Genomic DNA, 20,612 nt, shown 5'->3' on the forward strand with positions numbered 1-20,612 from the left:
ACATTGCCCAGCCCTACAACCCGGATAACATTTCACCTGCCTTCTATGAATCCTGTATTAGTACAACCCTAGCCAAGGCTTAGTCCCTGCATCTACACTGCATTAGTGGTTGCCATGGTAAAGGTCCTCCATCCCGCACTCTATCCTGCACAGACAGAGAGGCAACACACAGCAGCTGAGGGTCTGGAAGACAGAAACAGCTGAAAGCCATTGACAGCTATTCCCATTTACCCAGTACATCCGTGTGATGTGTTAGCATTGGGATCTACATGTAAAAACCATGCTGAGATTTCTTGCCCTGAATCCATAACACCATTACTGCAAAGCAACGGCATGACAACCAGCACAGCAAGCCTATGGACAAAGAAAAACACAGCTTGTGTTTCCAGCTGTTTTAAAGATAATGCCATTTTTCAGTTTTATTAAATACAAGATCGGCAGAGGGAGATGAAGGCCATAGCCTGGATTTCAATCAACATGACACTGTGAATGTGTGGCTGGTACACTAAGCTACCACACCGCTCCCTGATATTTCATTACATCTCATGATGCCATGTTCAAATTAAACTCCACATGCAGAGATACTAGAGCTGAAGGGTTTAAAGCTTCTACAAGTCCTTTATCAACTGGATTATCTTCAACTGCTGCTCATTACAGCCAGTCACATCTGGATTTATATGCCATTTGTGTCACATAGCAGGTTCAAAATGACTATTATTATTGTCATACCATTATGAACTAGGAAATCATTTTAACAAGCCAGAGTGCAAATGTTAGTGTGCTGGGAAATAGCAGGGGGAGTGCAATTTCAGTCATGACATAGCAGATGTGGTTTAGTAAGGATAGATTACATAGAAAACATAATTCATGCAATGATGAAATGATGCATGTTACAGCAGCTGTTGATGTCTGGAGAGAGGAGGGGGGAGTGAGAAATTAACAATAATCATTAAGTGTCTTGTTTATGTATGTGTTAAAGAAAACAATCACTAATTAATATTCCGCCACTTTAATCTGACAAGCAATATTATATAACTTGAAAGTTTTTTTGTATTCAACAAAAGAATATGAACTGAGAATACAAAATCCCTTAACCAATACAATCACACATTACTTTAGAATAATACTACAATCGTAAAAATATTAAAAAATAATAGACTATGATTTAAATTGTAATACTAAATCATGTGAAAGTCTGCAGGTAAAAACATAGTAGCAAAAGATGAGACGGATATTTGCAGTCTAAGCCAGGCATCCTCCACGGAGATGAGATGATTACATTGAGATTAATTTAATAAGTGATTGAGCATACATTTCAACTCATTCAATAATCATAATTTGTTTAACCTCCACTGTTTCAAGCAACGAAACTGACATAAACAGCTGTATCAAATTTATCTCAAATCATCTTTCCGCAGCATAAAACACCCTGCACGGCTGGCTCCAGTGCACCTTCGGTTTAATCTATTTAGGAAGCCAATTTTCCTTCATACATTCCAATATTGTGAAGAACAGGGTTGTTGTAGCCATCTTATTAGGGGGGAATACTCTATCATTAGCAAATTAGCAAAAATTGCATTTACTATTCACATTCGTAAAGGGTTGAACCCAGAATGAATTGACGCCCTCCCCCTTCCGTACAAAGCCTGGTTCACTGACACTGAGCTATATGCAAGAAACCCCATGAGAATGCCTTTTCTTGTACGACTATTTGGAATTGTCCTTTAAACTTCTCCTCTTGCTCCAAAGCAGCTTATAAACAACAATGTCAAGTTGGTCCATAGACAACCTCTAGCATGACTGATCCTCCAAAGGTCTAAGTGACTGTGTGTGTGTGTGTGTGTGTGTGTGTGTGTGTGTGTTCACTATGTGCAGAATGTATGACATGGACTGATAAAAAAGAAAGAGTGAAAAATAGACAACAGAAAAAGGAGTATGTGGACGGACACACAAACACACACACACACACACACACACACACACACACACACACACACACACACACACACACACACACACACACACACACACACACACACACACACACAGTCATGACAACACTGTTCTGTTTACATAGACGGTTGGACATGAATAGCGGCTCATAGCACAGGGCTCAATCAAAGCAAACAGGACTGAATGGAGTAGATGGATTCAATGGTGAGGAGAAGACGCTCCTTTTAAATGTTAAAAGGTAATTTGGCTTAACACACAGTCCCTTTTAATGCTGTCATAGACTGTGTGCACGTCATCGTCACCCTAATCTCCTATTCTACAACTCATTCAGTGCTTTTGCAAGACAAACAAAAGATGGGTGCTGTTTATATTCCTCAATTATATTCCTTAATAACACAAGAAAAACAGAAGGCACAGAAGCCACCAGTGGTGAGGTGGACAATATTATTTATCTTCTGACTTAGGCAGGCACCATAAATATAAATTGATTCCAAAAGTGAATGAGCATCAACACAAAATTTCATGCGTGGACAAATATAAAGGGCACTAATAATTAGTGAAACTCCCCTTTAAATGTGACACCCGAGTGTGACACAGAAAAACATAATACAGCTTGAATTTTCACAACATGAATACAGAAAACTCATTTGAATTATTTTAATGATAGAACAGAACTATTGTAATTTCTAAAGCTGCACATTATTCTTCGTAATACTAAACACACACATTAACGACTGAATACGCCACCACATGGACCACCGGGAACACACTACCTGCAGCAGCTTGTGACCATTGAAATCATTTTCAAAAGAATTACAGATAAATAAGAAGAATAAAACAACATTGCCAGTGACTTCAAGGCCTTGAAGGTAAATCACACCATCAGCACTTGAAACTATAGAAATCTTATCATTTTGGTTCATTTTAGGTAAGGTTAAGTGTATACATATAGACGTATACCAGCTGTATGAGATAAGACATACGCAGCATGATAATGTATCTGAAAGATGTGAGTATTTTTATCTGTAGAGATAAGAAATATGCAGCATGACTGAAAAATATGAATGAAGCTTCACTTAGCATGATTTTAATTTTAATCGCTATGAAAAGTATGATATAAAACTGAGGAATATATGTATTTTTATTACAATTTGCACCAACACATGTCTGTCTGGCTCTTGATATCTAATGTAGTACACAAAAATAAAATCATGGTTAAGGCAAAACTATCAGATAATGTTTTAGGTTGATTTTTGAGGAAATAACGTGATTATGTCAACAAGAACAAAATGGACTTGAGGAAAGAGCAACATACTATAATAAATAAAGAAATACTAATTATATGCTGTGCAGCTGAAATAAGACCCTTCTGCATTACATTCTAAAAGCAAGACTGGAGCTCAAATAGAAAAAAGGATGAACCACAAGCTTTACCATCCCAACATTCATTTGACTTTGCACAGATACTGGATCTATTAAATGAGGTGTATTAAAGATGTTAAACCACCTAAAAGCCAGAGGGGGAGCTATGCTGTTCAAACACGTAATGTCTACTTATTAGTTACAATTTTTTTATTTCTAATTTCCTCTATTCTTGTAAAAACAATCAGTTAGTTAATTAATTATGCTACTCTAACATTTATAATAATCATCATTATTACTATATAATAATAATTGTTATTATTTAACTAATTAAGAAGGTTGTATTTGGCTCAAACTTACACTGTAACTACTTCACTTCCTTTTAATAGTCAATAATCTAGAACAGTTTGGTGTATACACCCATTCAAGCTAATAATTAGGATCAACACTATGTTTGTTAGCATCTTCTGAGGTATTTGGTTACACAAATTTCAATGTTGCAACAGATTTGAATATTATGGTCTGCTGTTTTAGCAAATTGTGTATCATATGAATTGTGTTTTGAAAATGATTTTTGCAGTGCCATATTTATTTATAAATGGAAATGATTATTTTGAAATGACATTTAGTTACATTTGAATTTATATTGAACTGTTGATATCAATTAACTGTTGTTATCGCAGTTTATTTCTAAGAAGTAATAGTTTTGTGTCTGTGACGGATGACTAAATGACTTTGCCTTAAACATTATGACTTATATCTGTGTTTTTAAATACCTTCCCATATAATGAAAATATAAGGCTAAAATTACAAATTCAAGCAATATTGTAAATGTAGAATATGGACATGTGTTTATTAAATAGAGATAGTGAAGTATTATGGTATGTGAATATACATATTTCACTGTGACATTTTACAATATTAATTTCATTTAAAAATATGAAATGCAGAGAGGTACAGAGGCTTCAGGTCCTTTTTTATTTTGCATGCCGAAGCAATATTAAGGAAGCTTTAACTGTATACAATGTCTGTAAATTTGTGAAATGTGATTGTGTCATTTTTCATGCTTTTATCAAAAGATTTATACAACAATTTTGCACTATATCCACCCGTGCTAATGTGCGAAAGTCTAAGATATTGAAATTGAAAATTTGAAAGGACAGAGGAGACACAAGCTTGTAAACAATAGTTATGGTTGCCACTTTGGCTGTCCGTCTCACTGGCCGCTCTGTTAATCCACTTAAGACACAATAGACAACAGACCTACACAACACCTTACTATCGATTTATCATTAAAAACATTTTATGTAATGCGTTTCCCTGTTTTTATCAAATCAAGACTTTTGAGGTGAAATTGTACGATTCCGATGTACAGACATTATAGGTAAAAAAGCAGCGCTGGGTCATTGGAACTCGGCTGTGGTCTGTGTGATTTTTCACGGTGTCTTCTCCCTTGCTCTCTCTCTCTCTCTCTCTCCTCTGCATTACCTTAACAAAAGCCACACACACACACACACACACACACACACACACACACACACAAATACACACACACACACACACACACACTTCACCAGTGTGACAGACAGGGATACAAAATGGCTGAATAGTGATGGAGGGGCTGCGTGTTCTTTTATGTGTCGACTAATCAGCCAGCACTAACATGTGTCAACACTACACTCACACTCTCCTCAGAATGGGGACATTGTCCAAAGACAGAAGGAAAAACTAACACTCTTTCCATATCCTGACAACAAATGAGGAACAAAATAAATAAAGCTTCAGTAGTTAGAATATCTGTTCCGAAATTAAGGACAATGACTCTCACAAGTAAATGTGTTTTCAACTGTTTTCCTTTTTTTAAATTTGACCAGAATTATTCCTTGTATGCTGTATTTCTTTAATCTGAGCTACTGGTGGAGGCGTTATAACAACAGCTCCTCTGTGACAGTGGAGGACTGGCCGACGGCTACCTTTTGAAGCCTGCTGCTGCAGCAGCACTGATATCCTCCACCACACGTACACATACTTGTCATCAGTAGTTTACAAAACCCGCTTTCTCCAGTTCTGCTGTATTTTTATTAAGATCCTTGACAACTGACATCGATCCTCAAATGCATTAATAATATTCTGTGGATCTGGAGCCAAATCAGACCATTGATAATATAAAGTAAAATATAAAAATGTGTGTCTTAGGTAGATAGGTAAATGGATAGATAGATAGATAGATACAGACAGATCTTTTTCTACATACATGGTTTTTATAATTTTAACATTAAAATAATTCTCTCCCTTCTCAATTAAATTCCCTAATTATTACATCAAACGCGTGATTAAGCGTTTAGGCATGGAAATCTAATTCCAATGGAAAATAAGGTAAGATTGCAGAAATAGAAACACAATACAGATAATTGAATATTGTATTGACAAAGAGCTCTATTTTAGCTTGAACTGTAAAATGAAAAATGCAAAGAAGATTTGACATGTAGCATTTCAGCCACACTGTGTTTCAGTGGATCTTTTGTGAGCCTGTAAATTTCGTTTTTGCTTGACTCAAGCCCTTTCACTCAATCATCGCGTATTAACATACTGCAAGAAAGACACAGAGAGAGAGAGGGAGAGGAAAAGAGGTGGAGAGATAATGAACCTGAGTCTGCTACTGCTATGGGCAATCAGGAACTAACCTTGTGAATAATCAAGGCTTGGCAGAGAGAGGGGGTGAGAGAGGAAGAAAAAGAGAAAAAGAGAGTGACTATAGCGCCAGTTTCTAATCCTATCAGTCCGGTCCATGGTGTGTGTGTGTTGAGAGAGAGAGAGAGAGAGAGAGAGAGAGAGAGAGAGAGAGAGAGAGAGAGAGAGAGAGAGAGAGAGAGTGAGAGAGAGAGAGAGAGAGTGAGGGTTGTTTCTTTAGGCCAGCTCCCACTGCGAGCAGTAAAAAGCAACCTGGAATCAAAGCCTAAATGCATCTGTGTTTGTGTTTATCACACAATGACAAACCTTCTCTCACTGAGTCCTCCTATACATCTGAATCCTTCTCTATGGATCTGTCTTTCTCTTGTGGGTTCATGCATTTCTGGGGTTTTATTTTGTGCCCAGGTGCGTAACGTATCGATGCATTTCCCTTGTAGTGGCTTTCTCTTTAGGCAGTTTAAGAGTGGGGTTTGTGGGAAAGCACTTATTGTATTTGCATCTATGTGCTGTGTACAGTGCTGTGACATTTCTGAGGTGGGTCAATAGTTGAGGCTATCTTTGAAATTGAAATGACAGAGCACAACTGATGACTCAAACTAATGACAATTTTGAATAAAAGTTGACTTTTATATGCTCATGTATAAACAATAACCCCACAGTGATGATGGATAGCTGCTATGACACCTCACTGTACAATGGGCTGAATCAAACCGTCCCAAACAATATTTCACATCATACTGTAAGCTTTACAAAAATGGTAAATGTTGCTGCATGGCCGTGGCATTGGAATGCATCGTAATCTTGTGTTGTTGATATATGTGTGTGTGTGTGTGTGTGTGTGTGTTTCCTAAATAGCAACTGCCAGGCTGCATGCAGTTCTCCTTTGCAACAAGGACTGAATTGGAACAAATTACCCCCTGCCCTCTCTCTCTGTCTCTCTCTCTGCGTGCGTGTGTGTGTGTGTGTGTGTGTGTGTGTGTGTGTGTGTGTGGCGCTACACAAACAACAGCTGTTGTCGTGGACAGGTGGACAGAAGGTCGTCATCCCCCACTTATGTGCACACAAATAATTTAACACACACCAGGTATGTGTTAGCATGTTTGTGTGGACTAATATGGACAGGCGGTACACATACTGAGCATGCATAGCTGTGAAATGCAGCACTAGTAAATGTAATCAATGCATTGTTCGACATGCACACACGTGCATACGCCCTGCTAACTGGTGTACAAATAATCAAACACACACACACAACACCAATTACCAAACTAAAATAATGGTGCCACAGAACACAAATACTACAACAATGCCGTATAGAAGCAAAAATGACAAAGCTGTGTCTTCTGTCTTACGATGCCGTCTGCTAAAAGCATATTTCTCGCCCTCCATCTTAGAGCAGGCTGGCCGACGGGCAGACAAAGAGACACTACCGCAGTGTGAAAATATACTGACGTAGCTTGCTTCTGTGGCTGAGATTTTGTCTGTGTGTGCATGTGGGTTTCCTTGCTTTATGGATCCAAGTAAATATGCATGCTACGTTTTTCAACATGTTGTCTGTGAGAACATGTACGGATGTTTCATTTTACTTTTGTGCATGCAGCGAGTTTGTCTACATAAATGTTCACTCTATTGTATTTGCATGTATGTCTTCTTTATGCATTTTTCTAATATGCTCATGTGTGTTTGTGTGTGTGTTTCAGGTGTGCAGCAGGGATGTGCAGGTTCTAGCTGTAGTGATCCTCTCCTCTCCTATGCTCATACTATTCAACTATGCCGGTTGAAAATTAAATTGCAGTCCTAGAATTTTAATGACAAGTCTTTTTCTTCCCTACTGTCTAGTTACTGCCTAGACTTGCACACAGAGGAAACTAAGACACTGGCAACTTTGTAGGGAAACAACACACATTCAGGCAGAATACATTAAGACATGTCCATAAAACCTTGTTCCACCCAACTAGTAACAGTAATGCTACTGATAAAACATACTGTACCTATACCATTACAATGAAAGGCAGACGCTGACTGGATGCAGTTCTATAAGACATGGTGATACCAATATTTCATTGGTTAGCTTTTTGTCAGCAATGATAATGACTGATGTTAAATCTAACATCATGATGTTTCATGATAAAGTACTGATACTTTTTCCATCCTGCAGCATTGTTTTTGATTTAATATACATAAATATATATATACATCAAATGACTATCCTTTAATGTACCAATTGATGCGTTGCATTAAACCTATTCCTAAGAGAAATATACAAAACACAAGTCACAGTGTAGTTTTGAATGTGTGTGATGCAGATGCTCACCTGTTTGAGGCCATTGCTAGCACTTTGTATGATGGAGGCCTGCAGAGGGCCAAGCCTTCACTTCTGTTTTACACAAACAAAACACAAGGAATGGGTCATCAGCTAATCCTTAAAATTTTGTCCAAATCAACTTTGAGTAAAATATAGAAACAAAAACCTAAACGCAAGAAAACTGAGGAAAAAACTAGTCAGTAAGTAGTAATACAAATTAGACAGAGAGAGAGAGAGGAGGTGATGAGGAAGGAGGACAAAATCTAAAAAAAGAGAGAGTAGAGCCATGTTAGCACTTCACTGATCAACTTTCAACTTTGAGAACAGGAGCAACAGATGCCGTGGTGGTGTATTGCGGAGGGTATTAGGGTGAGGGACATCCCAATATCTCCCCCACTGTGTGTATGCGTTTGTTTTTGTGTGTGAGTATGACAGCAGGGAGCAGCTCAGCGCAGGACGCTGCACGCAGCAAGGGGCCATTAGACATGGTGGGGTGACCCACATAAAAGACACACACACAACAACACACACACACACACAAAGCATGGAACTTTCTTTTTTGCGGCCAATGTGCCATGATAACCATAAAGTCTGGATTCTTTAGCATTGGGTTTAGCACGCCCATTGTCAAATAGTTCTCACAGTGAAGGATTTGTCAGGCAACTGCTGGTCCAATAAGCCTCAATATATTCAGCACAAATTCAACAAACTCATTTCACTTCATTGATTAAACACATTCTTTCTGAGTGAAATTGAAACCTTTTCACTGCATATGTCTTCTGCTGGACTTTAGCTTGTGTTGCTATTCTGCGTATTGAGTCTCAACACTTACAACAATTAAGGCCTCTCTGATACAGTTTCAACAGAAAATGATTTCATAAAATTTACAAGCTAGGTTCTTTTTTGCAATGCATTGGATTAATAATGAAATATTTTACAGGTGTTCCTGTTATTGTAATCACCCCTGTACGTGTAAGTACAAAGTTAAGTAAAAATGTTGAAAAGCAAGTTTTCTTTTCTCTCTCTACATGTGTAGTTTGACTTTCTGCAATGATTGTCACAGCACTTAGGTAAGCAATTCATTGGGGTATGTTTATTTTCAATAACTTTTTATCATCGCTCATGCAGTCTTTCAATTTCCCCTCTAAATTTGACAGCTGGCACTGCAAGCTGACTTCAAATGTGTATTTCCTGTAGCATTACTTACTACAGACAGTTCAGCATATTTTGTGCAAAAACATACGACACAACCGAACTCTATGTAAAAAGAAAAACACTATTGTGTAAATCAATAGAGCCATTTTTTTTAGAGAGGGTGGCTAAAAATAAATTTAGACAATACTCAGGGTAACAGGAAAATATTGCTAATGTTATTAGGCATGCAAAAATAACTATAACAGTTAAGTTACAGGCAATAGCTCAGTCTGTAGGGACTTGGCTTTGTTTGGGCATTTTACCTCCAGGGCACTGTGACTGCCAGGGTGCCCTTGAGCAAGACACAGAACTCTGACATGTCTCCATAAGTGCATGTATATCCCTTGCGGGAGCAATGATCTGACCTATCCAGATGCATTTTTAGGTGACCAATAAAGTTTGATGTGCTCACTACAGCATCCTTTTTTATACTGCAGACGTTGCCTTTAGTGATTCTCTTGTGTAAAGTTATTGTGGCCAAAGGTTATGACAAAGGGCACAGCAGATACAGGTATGCTCCAAGTTGCAAATTTGAGTCCAAGCTTTGCATGCTGTACAGCATCCGAAATCCTCTTTCATTAGCCCCTAAAGCATATGTAAACAGTATGTGGGATATTTTCAGTATGAAAAGGCTAATTATTATTTTTGACTGAGCTGAGGGAGCATCAGGTTCTCCAGTAACTCCAACACAATGTTTTGTACTATAATAAATCTTGAGCCATGTCTTTTTTCTCTCAGATAATTACAATTTGGCTGCACAGCTCCACTTCCTCACAGTGCTTCACAGCAGACAGATTGGTGAGTTGGTGAGTTGGCCTGCAGTTCTGAAACTCTCCTTCTTTCATTATCCTTATCTCTCCATATTGCTCTCCTGCCCCCACAACACACACACATATACATTGCCAGAGGGATTTGCAGCAGCTAGGCAGAGCATATGTATGTGTGTGTGTGCTCATGCACAGCAGGGAGTTGCCAATTACAGCAGTGATTAAAACCTAGTAGTGTGGAAAGAGAGATGGAGAGAGAGGTAGAAAGAAAGGGACATGGACAGAGAAAGATACAATGAACAACACGAACGTGTTCCCAAACATGCAGCCTTTAAATTCTACAGAATTGAAATTGTAAAATTTCTGAAAAGCCTAAGTCACAAATCCAGTAGAATCCAAAAAGTAGAAATCCAAGTATTATTACTGTATACATTAGTGCATTTTTGTAACCCCCCCAACCTATCATCATTATTGTAAGTAGGATGATAACAAACAAAGTACATTTAGTCAAGAAAAAAAGTCCATCGAAGCCCACTTTGACAAAACCAGCCACCAGCTCCTGTACGTCCGCTTATAAACATTCTACCTTTTGTGGAAGTTTATTAGAGATATACCAAGAGAGACATGACATGGGATTAATGCAAAGAATGCATACTGTATTAAAACACCTTTCCATATTTCACAGAATCAGACACTTGGTCTGAGCTCAGCACCAAAATCCAATAGGAGAAATTGCAACCTCTTGTTGTTTGCATCAACACTCACATGCCTCAACGAGGCCATGACACATGGCTCGTGTGTCGCAAAGAGAAAGGGAGAAATCCCTTGCAATGAATCCGTAGAATGAGGGAATGGAGAGAAAGGACAGCAAGAGGGGCAGAATGACAACAAGATATAGGCACCAGTGTATCTTTCCCTCGGCAGGACAGTTTAAGTGTTTGATAATTCACCGTTTGCGTCAAGGAGCAGAGGCCTCAATGGGTTGATGGACTGTATGCCTTCACAACATAAACTAGTGGATGTGGCTGCGAGCAGAGGTATGTAAGAGCATGTGAGAAAACGGTGTTTGAGGACAGAAACTTCAAGAGGAAAAGAAAACAAATGAGTGAGGCAAAGATAGGATGTAGCGCAGGAGACAGAGGACAGAGGTAGAGGCAGTTTATGTGCATACTGCAACAATGCTCAGATGATCAAATTCTGATTGCCTATTAACATCACAATTATAACATGTTAATAACATGTTAATCGCAGTAAGTGGAATAGAATTTATGTAACATGTGAGTGTTTCACTTTTTGTTCAACCCTTTATGTGTGCATAAGCTATGGCTGAACTGGTCCTAGCAGTAGCAGTGTCACTTCTCTGGATGACACAAACTTGATGCCTCATTCATTAGCAATGGTTAGGGTAAAATTGTTTCTCCATGACATCACAGGTTAGAGTATACGGTCTCTTTCCTCCAGCTTTAAGAGACCTGGTTCACACAAAGTAACATAACTGCAAATCCATTGATTATTTCTCTAACCGAGTGATTCCTACGCACTACCTAGCCCAAAAACCTTAACATGATAAAGTCACAGTGTTGTCATACTTAAAGATGCTGGTGGCTAAAACACTTAAAGGGAACAAATCAATCACCAGTCTGCTCAATGCAGGGATGGACAGATATAACCATGGTGTTTCCTCAACTCATGACGTGAAGTCACGTGCTGCGTTCGTGTCATGTCAGATTTACCATAAATACAAGCTCCCTACTGAGAGGAACCATTTACGTCAGCCTCCTGGTGTACTTACAAGCAAGAGATGTGTTTTTTTTGTGGGTTTAAAATCCCTTTGCCTCACAAATGGAAAACATGTGTTGACACGGGATGCAAACACTGAAATAAATCCACTAATGTTGACTGTCAAGTGATTAAAAGTACTACCTAAATTTACTGTAACAGCATAAAGTTACCAAAAGTGAGAAAATATGCTGTTTTTTTAAAATCTTACATTCTGTTTGTGGTGGATTTCACATTGCCAAATTTAAATGCTAATTCTAAATAGAACAAGTTTAACGTGTTATGCTGAGGGAGAATACTTTAAATGAAAACATCAAATGTGTTTGGATGCTAGATTTTAACATATCCTTCTTGGACATTGTCATATTGTCACATTTACTTTAAAGGTTGAGCTAGGTGGCAAGCTAATTCAGCCAATGAATAGCAAGACATAACAACAAAGAGAACATTGCAGCAAAAATCAATACACAATTACTTCTTCTGGCCTCTGCTTGGCTGGCTGCTGTTACATTTGGGTGAGTTTACAGGTTGGTGCACTGTTTCTGTTGGGTAAAAGCCCTTTCTTAGTTTCAGCATGATTAATGTTCAAACAGAAAAAAAGTCTTATTTTTACCTGTGTGTGTATTCATAAGCTTCAGAGGATGGGCTCGTTTCACAGCCCCAAAATTGACCTTGTAATCATTTAAAATTAAAATCAAAATCATCAAAAAGTAAAAGTACAACTATTTTCTGTCTCCGTCTAAGTGAGCATTCAATTACAGTAATGCCATGCTCGTGGACCCTTTAACAGGTCACTGATAGCCAACTTGGCTGTTTGTGTATTGATTGTCTGTAGGGAAACTTGCTGTTTGTTACTGTTTAACTGTCAAACACGATAGAATTGCCCATCTGAAGGACAGAGAATGGTTCGTAAACACATTTTCAATACAAATTTGATATTTTGTACCTCAAAGCTGAATCAGAATTCCTTGATTTATTTTATTCATCATATCGACAGCCAGACGGCTCTTTTTAATGAAGCCAGTGGACAGTTTGATGTTGTGTTTGTGTGTGTTTGGTGTGTGTGTGTGTCTGCCGAGTGGCAGGTGAGTGAGCTATCTGCAGTGCTCACACTCTCACCCCCTGCTGTGTTTAATCAATACCATTCTGAATTCCAGTCTACACACACAAACACACACACACACACACACACACACACACACACACACACACACACACACACACACACGAACACATGCCTTGCAATATCTTTCTGTAAGACACCAAGGGAATACTAAGCATGAGCAACTTCACACTCCTCCTTGGGGTATAAACAGTGTGCACACATACTTTCACACACAAAGGGTGAATGTGTGTATTTACTTATCCTTTTGTGTGTGTGTGTGTGTCCATAACAGGTGGGGCTAATTAATTCTAGTCCATCTTGTCCACTGGGGAAGTATATCAAGATTGAGCATGAGTGTGTGTGTGTGTGTATGTGTGTTTGTGTGTGTGTGTTTGTTTATGTATGTGTATAGGAGAGCTTCTCAAGAGGATTCAGAGCAGCAATCGGATCAATTCAAGTTCACCCAGGATGGAGTGGGGGGGGGGGGGGGGGGGGGGGGGGGGGGGGGGGGGGGGGGGGGGGGGGGGTGGACACAACAAGAGAAGGGAGAATAACATGTTTTCTTCATGATCTTCATTTCTAATGATAAACATGTGATTACTATTTACTTGCCACTGATTTATTTATTAAGCAGAAGTATCTAGCACAGTAGTGTACCCCTGGACACTGAACATCTTTGGTGTTGTAACCCTTAGCTCAAAGGTACTCAGTAGTTGTTGAGGGAAGGAGGACTTGTTCATTCACTTTTATATCCCACATACTGTAGGCCCATCAACTGCTGAGACTGACAGCACAGCTGGTTCCTTACACTCCACTGAGAACCTTTTGAACCTCAAGGACCAAGAAAACTTCAAACTCAAAAAACTTGATTGAACATTCAATGACGTTGCTAAAGGTTTATATATATTATATTTGGAAATAAAAAGAAGGAATAGTTTTGGTGTATTTAAACTGAGGATTGATAGGGCTCAGGAGGTCTATGTGAAGGTGACTGAACGCTTTAAGTTGTTTTCTGTGTCATTCTTACAGTATTTCGCCATTCTTGTACAGCATCAGGAATCAAGAATCATGAGAATTTGAGGGGTGCGTTGTGCAACAAAGGTCATGAGCTGGTTTTCAATGGGGAACACCACAAACTAAATAGAAAGTTTTTATGGTTCCTTTTTTCTTTTTTGCCTTTTAACAATTTAATGGTTGTTTAGTTTAGACTGCAGCATGCCAATTTTTCATCATGTTTGTAAAAGTGTATCTAGCGACGCAACAGCCTGCGATTGTAATTACAAAATGTTTTTTTGAGCATAGAAAATAACCAAGAAAATTTTTATTATTAATGTATTCTTATGTTAAAAGAGGTTTTATAATAGCAGGATTTAATTAGGCCAATACTTATGTACGTATTTTATACTGGCCTTGAAACAGCTAACGCTTTACAAGTTAATATTTTCTCAAAAATAGAGTTATAATAATTATATGTTTTTTTCGGATATAATTAGAAAGCAGTGGGTTGCAATCGATTAATATGCTGACAAAAAAATCCTGGGGGATCACAGGGCAGAGGTGTGAAGCTTTGTGAGTAAAAATCTGATTCACAAGGTATTTACGAGTGGTTTCGAAGACCCCCACCCCTCATGTCTATCGCCACTGTGTAAAAATAACTAGTTAGGAAAATCTGGAATTAGGCCACATTGAGACGGAGGATAATTTAGGCGTAAAAGGAGCCAGTGTTTTTACCAGTCATATTTTTCCTCTCCTTTCCGCTCTCCTCTTCTGTCCCTCCTGACACCTTGCTCCCCCCACATTCTCTTCCTGCAGCCCACCACACACACACACACACACACACACAAACACACACACACACACGCGTTACCACCACCAACCAGCTCCCTGCTGTGAGAGCAAACACTCATCGCACATCATCACCATGACGATATGGAAATATGAATTATGCATGAAGGCAGCCTCGCCTAGGCTGTGGGTACAAAGCCGTGTGGGTGATATTCTCCTTTCAAATTATGGGAAATAACCCCTTTAGTATTAATAATATAATACTCTATTCTACCACATTTTCTCTGCTGTATTACTGTCTCGTAGATGTGTGATTTGTTAGGTGTTCCAAACATAATATACCCTTATATTCAACGAACATTGAACCATCAAACATTTGTGCTTTGTGTGCTTACAGTAATGTTAGAATGAGCATACATGATGAAACATTGTGTTTACACTCCAAGCCTAATCACCGAAACAGAACAAATTCCAGTACTGCCAATTAATTAACTGTTACGGTAGTGGGGCTGAATGTAATTACATTTTGCTGACTTTGCTTTTCTTAATGTTCTTCATTGTGTCACTCCAAGGTCACAGTGCAATTAAACATCCTTCACAAAGAGAATGCATAATAGGCATGCAAAAATGTGACACAGTGTTAATATGTTGTCTATTGTTTATTAAACTGAGTCCAAATTGTAATATAGGCAGCCATTTCATCAGCTCCGTATTCAAGGGATCCTGACAGTGTGACAGTATGAAACTCAATTCTCTGCAAACCCTAGCAAGAACCATTTTTCTGACACACTGGCTATTATTAGATATTTGTCTAAGACAAATTCGACAGTGAGATTATTGAAGTAGCAACAGATCCAGTTTTGACAGGCGTACAAAAAAGTGTTCGGGTATATATTTGCCAAAAAAAAAAAAAAGCAGTTCCTGGAAGTGAAAATAAAACATAAAGAGGCCAGGGGAGGCTCTGAAAAATGTATTGTACGACAGGATTGGTTAAACCTGGCTGACTGAAAGATTACATTACTGCTCCATGCAGTTTCTATATGGAAGCTATTAGGTGAGCCATGGGCAGAACAGACTGTGATACATAATGGTACAAATAAATGGCTAAAATAACTAACACATTAACAAAGGTGTTTCTATTTTATTTGGCAGCATTCAGCCATATTATAATTGTATAATATAAATCACATTAAATTTTGGCTGATGTAAAAAAAATTATCCCGGTCTCCCTGAAGGCAAAGAAAAAATGACCATATTACTTTTAAGTCCATCTTTGTCAATCAAATAAAAGCATAGATGTAATCATATCTGCTTCCTGCAATTAACCCCTCTTGTCACACATGATCTAATATTATAAAGGATTTTGCATACTGTCTTAAAATATCTTGTCCCTGTGGTCAAAAAATATTTTGCAGCCTGTAATACAGTACATATCTCATTAACATACATTGCTGGTTAAATTAGTTTAAGACATTTTCATTTAATCAATTCTCAGGTTGGATGAGAGTAACTTTCCTTTAGTATGTGTTGAATCAGGAAGATAATGCTCCAGACAGTAACTATTCTAAGCTGTTACAGTTTGTGATACGTGGATTCATATCATACAGACTGGATCCCTGCTCCACCTATGCATCAGGACATGGGAAACTAAAAGAAAGGTGTAAGGCTATATGGTTGATAGGTATAGGAGTAGGTATTGGTTTATGCCACTCGTATGTGTTCAGACCGTCACATGTTTATTATACGAACATTAAATCTGCCATGTTACAGAAAATATGTCGGATAACCTTTATTTTGAAGTGTGAAATCAAACAATACTGATTGAAAACTGATTTAGGGAAAACTATTAACATTATCCTATATCTGCAAAGACAATTATACAGTCCCTATCCAATAAAGATAAATAGTTTCTGTTTTGTAATACTATTTTACATATTTATAATAGTAGTTTTACTGTGTTTAGTGGTGTGTAATGCCCACCATATTTGAAAAAAGCTTACTTGACACTATAGGGTATTCAAGATGCCATCCCGTCAGCTTCATTACCTTGTGTATTTTACTAAGTTGAAATATTTTAACTTCTTGTTATGGTACATTAATGTCACTGATCCGTGGCAAGAACTAAAATTCAGTTTAGCAGTAAATATTTAAATTGTCAAATAATGCAAACATGTTACTGTACTAGCCCTGTTTTAAATGCAGACCATTTGAATTAATTTGGCATTTCCAGTATGCTTTTCAGCAGTACCACTCATTTGATATTCTTGTGCTTTAATGTTAAACGTTAAGAGTATAAGCCCATCTAATTATTAACTCAGTTTGCAGCGTGTAGCTACACACTAAACAGAGATGACAGGGGTGTGTGCTTGTGCCCATGTGTATGTGTCATTTGGGTAGGTGCAATGGCGCGGACGTTCCTATAACTGTCTGCCGACACCTCCTCAGTATGTAAGAACCATCTCTCCCACTGCATTATTTAAAGGTAGAGAGGAAGACGCAGACAGGAGGGGAGGGAGATGGGACAAGAGAAAAGGGCAGGGAGAGAGAGAAAAAGAGAAAGAGAGAGAGAGAGAGATTCAGGTATCCTTCAACAACATATCTCTACCATGTATCTAAGTTATGAGCCACTGCAAAACTTGACTAATTGGAGTGCTTTCCATCCTCCATCTCTTCCGCTGTGTCTGTCTTTCTTCTTTACCCTCTACTGTTTCTATTTGTTTCTCTGCCACATCTTTATCTCCTCTCACCTCTCCCTCCCTCTTGCAAGAGCTAACAACTTGCCAAAAGAAATATGATTAGCACAGCGGAGAGCTGAGAACCACAGTTTGCTGGAGAAGTGACACATCCTGGCAATATTCCCCAACTGCACAGTGTTGAGAGGAAAGGTGTGACAGAGAGACGGAGTGTGTGACTCAGTGGTTAGCTAGTTTAGTAAGTCTGAGTGTGGAGTTTGCATGATCCCCCTTGTGTTCGCCTGGGTTTTCTCCCATAGCCCAAACATACACCGGTCAGGGGGATTGGAGAGTCTAAATTGCTTCTGAGTTGTACTGTTAGTCTATCCATATTCATCATATGATACACTGGCTACACCCCGTGACTGTGAACAGGAACAAGTTGGACCAAAAGCACCAGTTGTGGTAATATTTGTATCATCCCATGATGTGAAAAATGTGTTCAAATCTGTTGAGCAACAAACCCTGAAATCGGGAGATTATACAGGTGACAAAATACAAATTTTTGCTCTAAAGTAAATACAAAACATTAAATACTGCGATGATATTTCATGAGAATGTCATTGCTTTTGTTTTTATGACTCCACTTAAAATACTGTGAATGTAGTTCTGGGCAGCGTTCATTGGTTAGCCTTCATGCAATGCACACTCCCACCGTTCTCCTCACATAACCCGTTAATATTTAAATTTGAACAGGGAAACACATTGTGAGCACAGCTGCATCTCATAGTGTTTAACAAAGCTACACAGTGCAGTAAAAAAATAAAAGGAACAACATAAACAACAATCAAATATGTTTAAGGAAAGATTCATGAAGCTGGATCCTGGAATGATGCTGGAAAAAGCAAAAAACAGATACTGTAAAAATGATTATCAAAAAAATGACTGAAACCTTACAGTTCAGTGACCACTAACAATGATGTACAATGAAGCAACGCCTAACGGATCAGGACTGATCATAATACTACTGAATCTTTAAAAACACACACAACACAAGTCATAACTTAAACATAACTTTCGAAAAGTCTGTCTTTAGAAGAGTATTGAGTATTTCTAAATTAGATTTTTTTTTTTTAAACAGACAAAGAAAGGCAGCGACTGAAGGAGAGAAACAGACACTTTGAGAGAGAATGAGGGAATGCAGGAAAAGACGAGAGGGAGGGAGAGCGAAGTGGTGTCAGGTCGGTCTGAAAGCCAGCAGGTCACAGAGGTTCCCTTTGAATTTAGAACAAACCAAAAACAGTGAATGTCTACTCCAAAAGGCTGAATGACTGATTATAATGGCTGCCTGCTTCGATCTCGTCCCGTCAGCCCCTCAGCACTGCTTTCTTCAGAGTGCTGTGACTAGTGAGCTAACATGTGGGCAGGCCAACCATTTACAATTACAATTTAGGCATTTAGCTGACACCCTTATCCAAAGCGACTAACAATAGGAGCCGCAATAGAGAAGACTCGAGTGTCTGTGAATCCTGTGATTCCCCGCAGTCTGGTAAACACGAAGTGAAGAAGGAATACAGAGAAGACAACAAGACCCCAGTACAATACTGAAGTATGTATCAACATGTCCCATGAAAAGAAGAACTCATACTGTGGTTACACAATGTGTTAATGCAGCTACTTAAAAAAAAAAATCCAAATCCCCCAGCCATGCTAGAGCCACCTAACAACTCTGACTGACAGTACAGGTTGTCTAAATAGTAAATAGTAACTTTCATTGCTATTTTTTACCTATAGTCAGTGATTCATTCTTTACGAATTATTCAAAATGCTGAGAGAGAAAGTGAAGTCTGGGCCTCCTGCTGCTCCTGGCCATGATTATGGTGGTTTATACACTCATACACTGGTATTGTTTATATTTAATATGCAAAGTACCAGTGAAAGATGCATTATTAGTAAAACATTTTAGTCAGATTTCAGTAGATTACAGAACACTATTGGTCAAAGAAACAAGGTAACATGAGAGGCAGGTCAAAAGACACCAGCCGTTTTAGGTTAGGAATCAGAAAAGAATGACACATATGTCGAAGGTTAAATCAGGCTAACTTAACACCGAGTGCTCACCACAGTCTGCCCATCTTTATGAGTCTGAACTCCATCTTTAAACATTAAAGAACACTACCAGTAAAAAAGTCATTCATTTTAGTATTTGAGGTTGACGATCCCTAAGATCCTTTCTCCTGTTGCTCTTGCTAATATTGGGCGCTGCTGCAGTGTGACAGTACAAAAACTAACAGGTTTTTGCGGTAACTGTATCACTCATTACACTTTCTGCCAGTCCACAATATCATATTCTCAATACTAAAAAAAACTGGTGATCCTTGTGTATCTGCTTTACTTTTGTGTTGTGGCAATAACTGCCTGTCATAATATGCACAGTATACTTATGAAAACATGGAGGTATTTAATCTCTTGTCATTATTAAACCCTACAGTATGGTGATACAGATATGAGAGCCCTAATACACTGCAATAGACCCCCTAAAACTCAACTGCATCACACACACACACACACACACACACACACACACACTCACACACACACATACACATCCTGCAAATCACCAACAAATTCATAAAGGGACAATAATGCACAAATCCTGCAAAGTAATAGAAAACTATTTAAAAACAATTAACCGACTAAACGCCAACGCACCACAATAATACTTACTGTACATTATAACTGCAAACAAATTTAGTCCAGCATACATAGAGTTAACATCAATAAACATATTGTCTCTTTCTTCTTTTCTGCATAAATGTCAACAGTTAAATAACCCATTTGCCTGGCAGAAAAATGTCCTGTAAAAACAACTTGAATCTGTCAGGGATTGGCCAGAGGAAGTTTGTGTCTCCTCCCTTCTTCATGGTATACAGCTCAGAAACCTGCTTTGTTTGTGTGTAAGTTACCATTAAACAGAGGCTTGAAGCATGACAGATAGA

At 38.4% G+C, this 20,612-nt stretch overlaps 1 long non-coding RNA gene across 2 annotated transcripts in view; it reads right to left on the reverse strand.

Moving 5' to 3' along the window:
* LOC117946677 overlaps positions 1 to 20,612 on the reverse strand; it is a 32,742-nt gene that overhangs the window by 3,595 nt on the left and 8,535 nt on the right. Inside the window, exons 4-5 of one of the 2 annotated variants that reach the window (XR_004657078.1) lie at positions 8,321 to 8,383; positions 37 to 183 (exon numbers count right to left, since the gene is read on the reverse strand). This is a non-coding gene — a long non-coding RNA (uncharacterized LOC117946677). The remainder of the gene's footprint in view (positions 1 to 36; positions 184 to 8,320; positions 8,384 to 20,612) is intronic. The other variant, XR_004657077.1, reaches the window with a different exon arrangement.

Source organism: Etheostoma cragini, chromosome 6 (assembly GCF_013103735.1).
Source record: "Etheostoma cragini isolate CJK2018 chromosome 6, CSU_Ecrag_1.0, whole genome shotgun sequence".
NCBI classification, from domain to species: Eukaryota; Metazoa; Chordata; class Actinopteri; order Perciformes; family Percidae; genus Etheostoma; species Etheostoma cragini.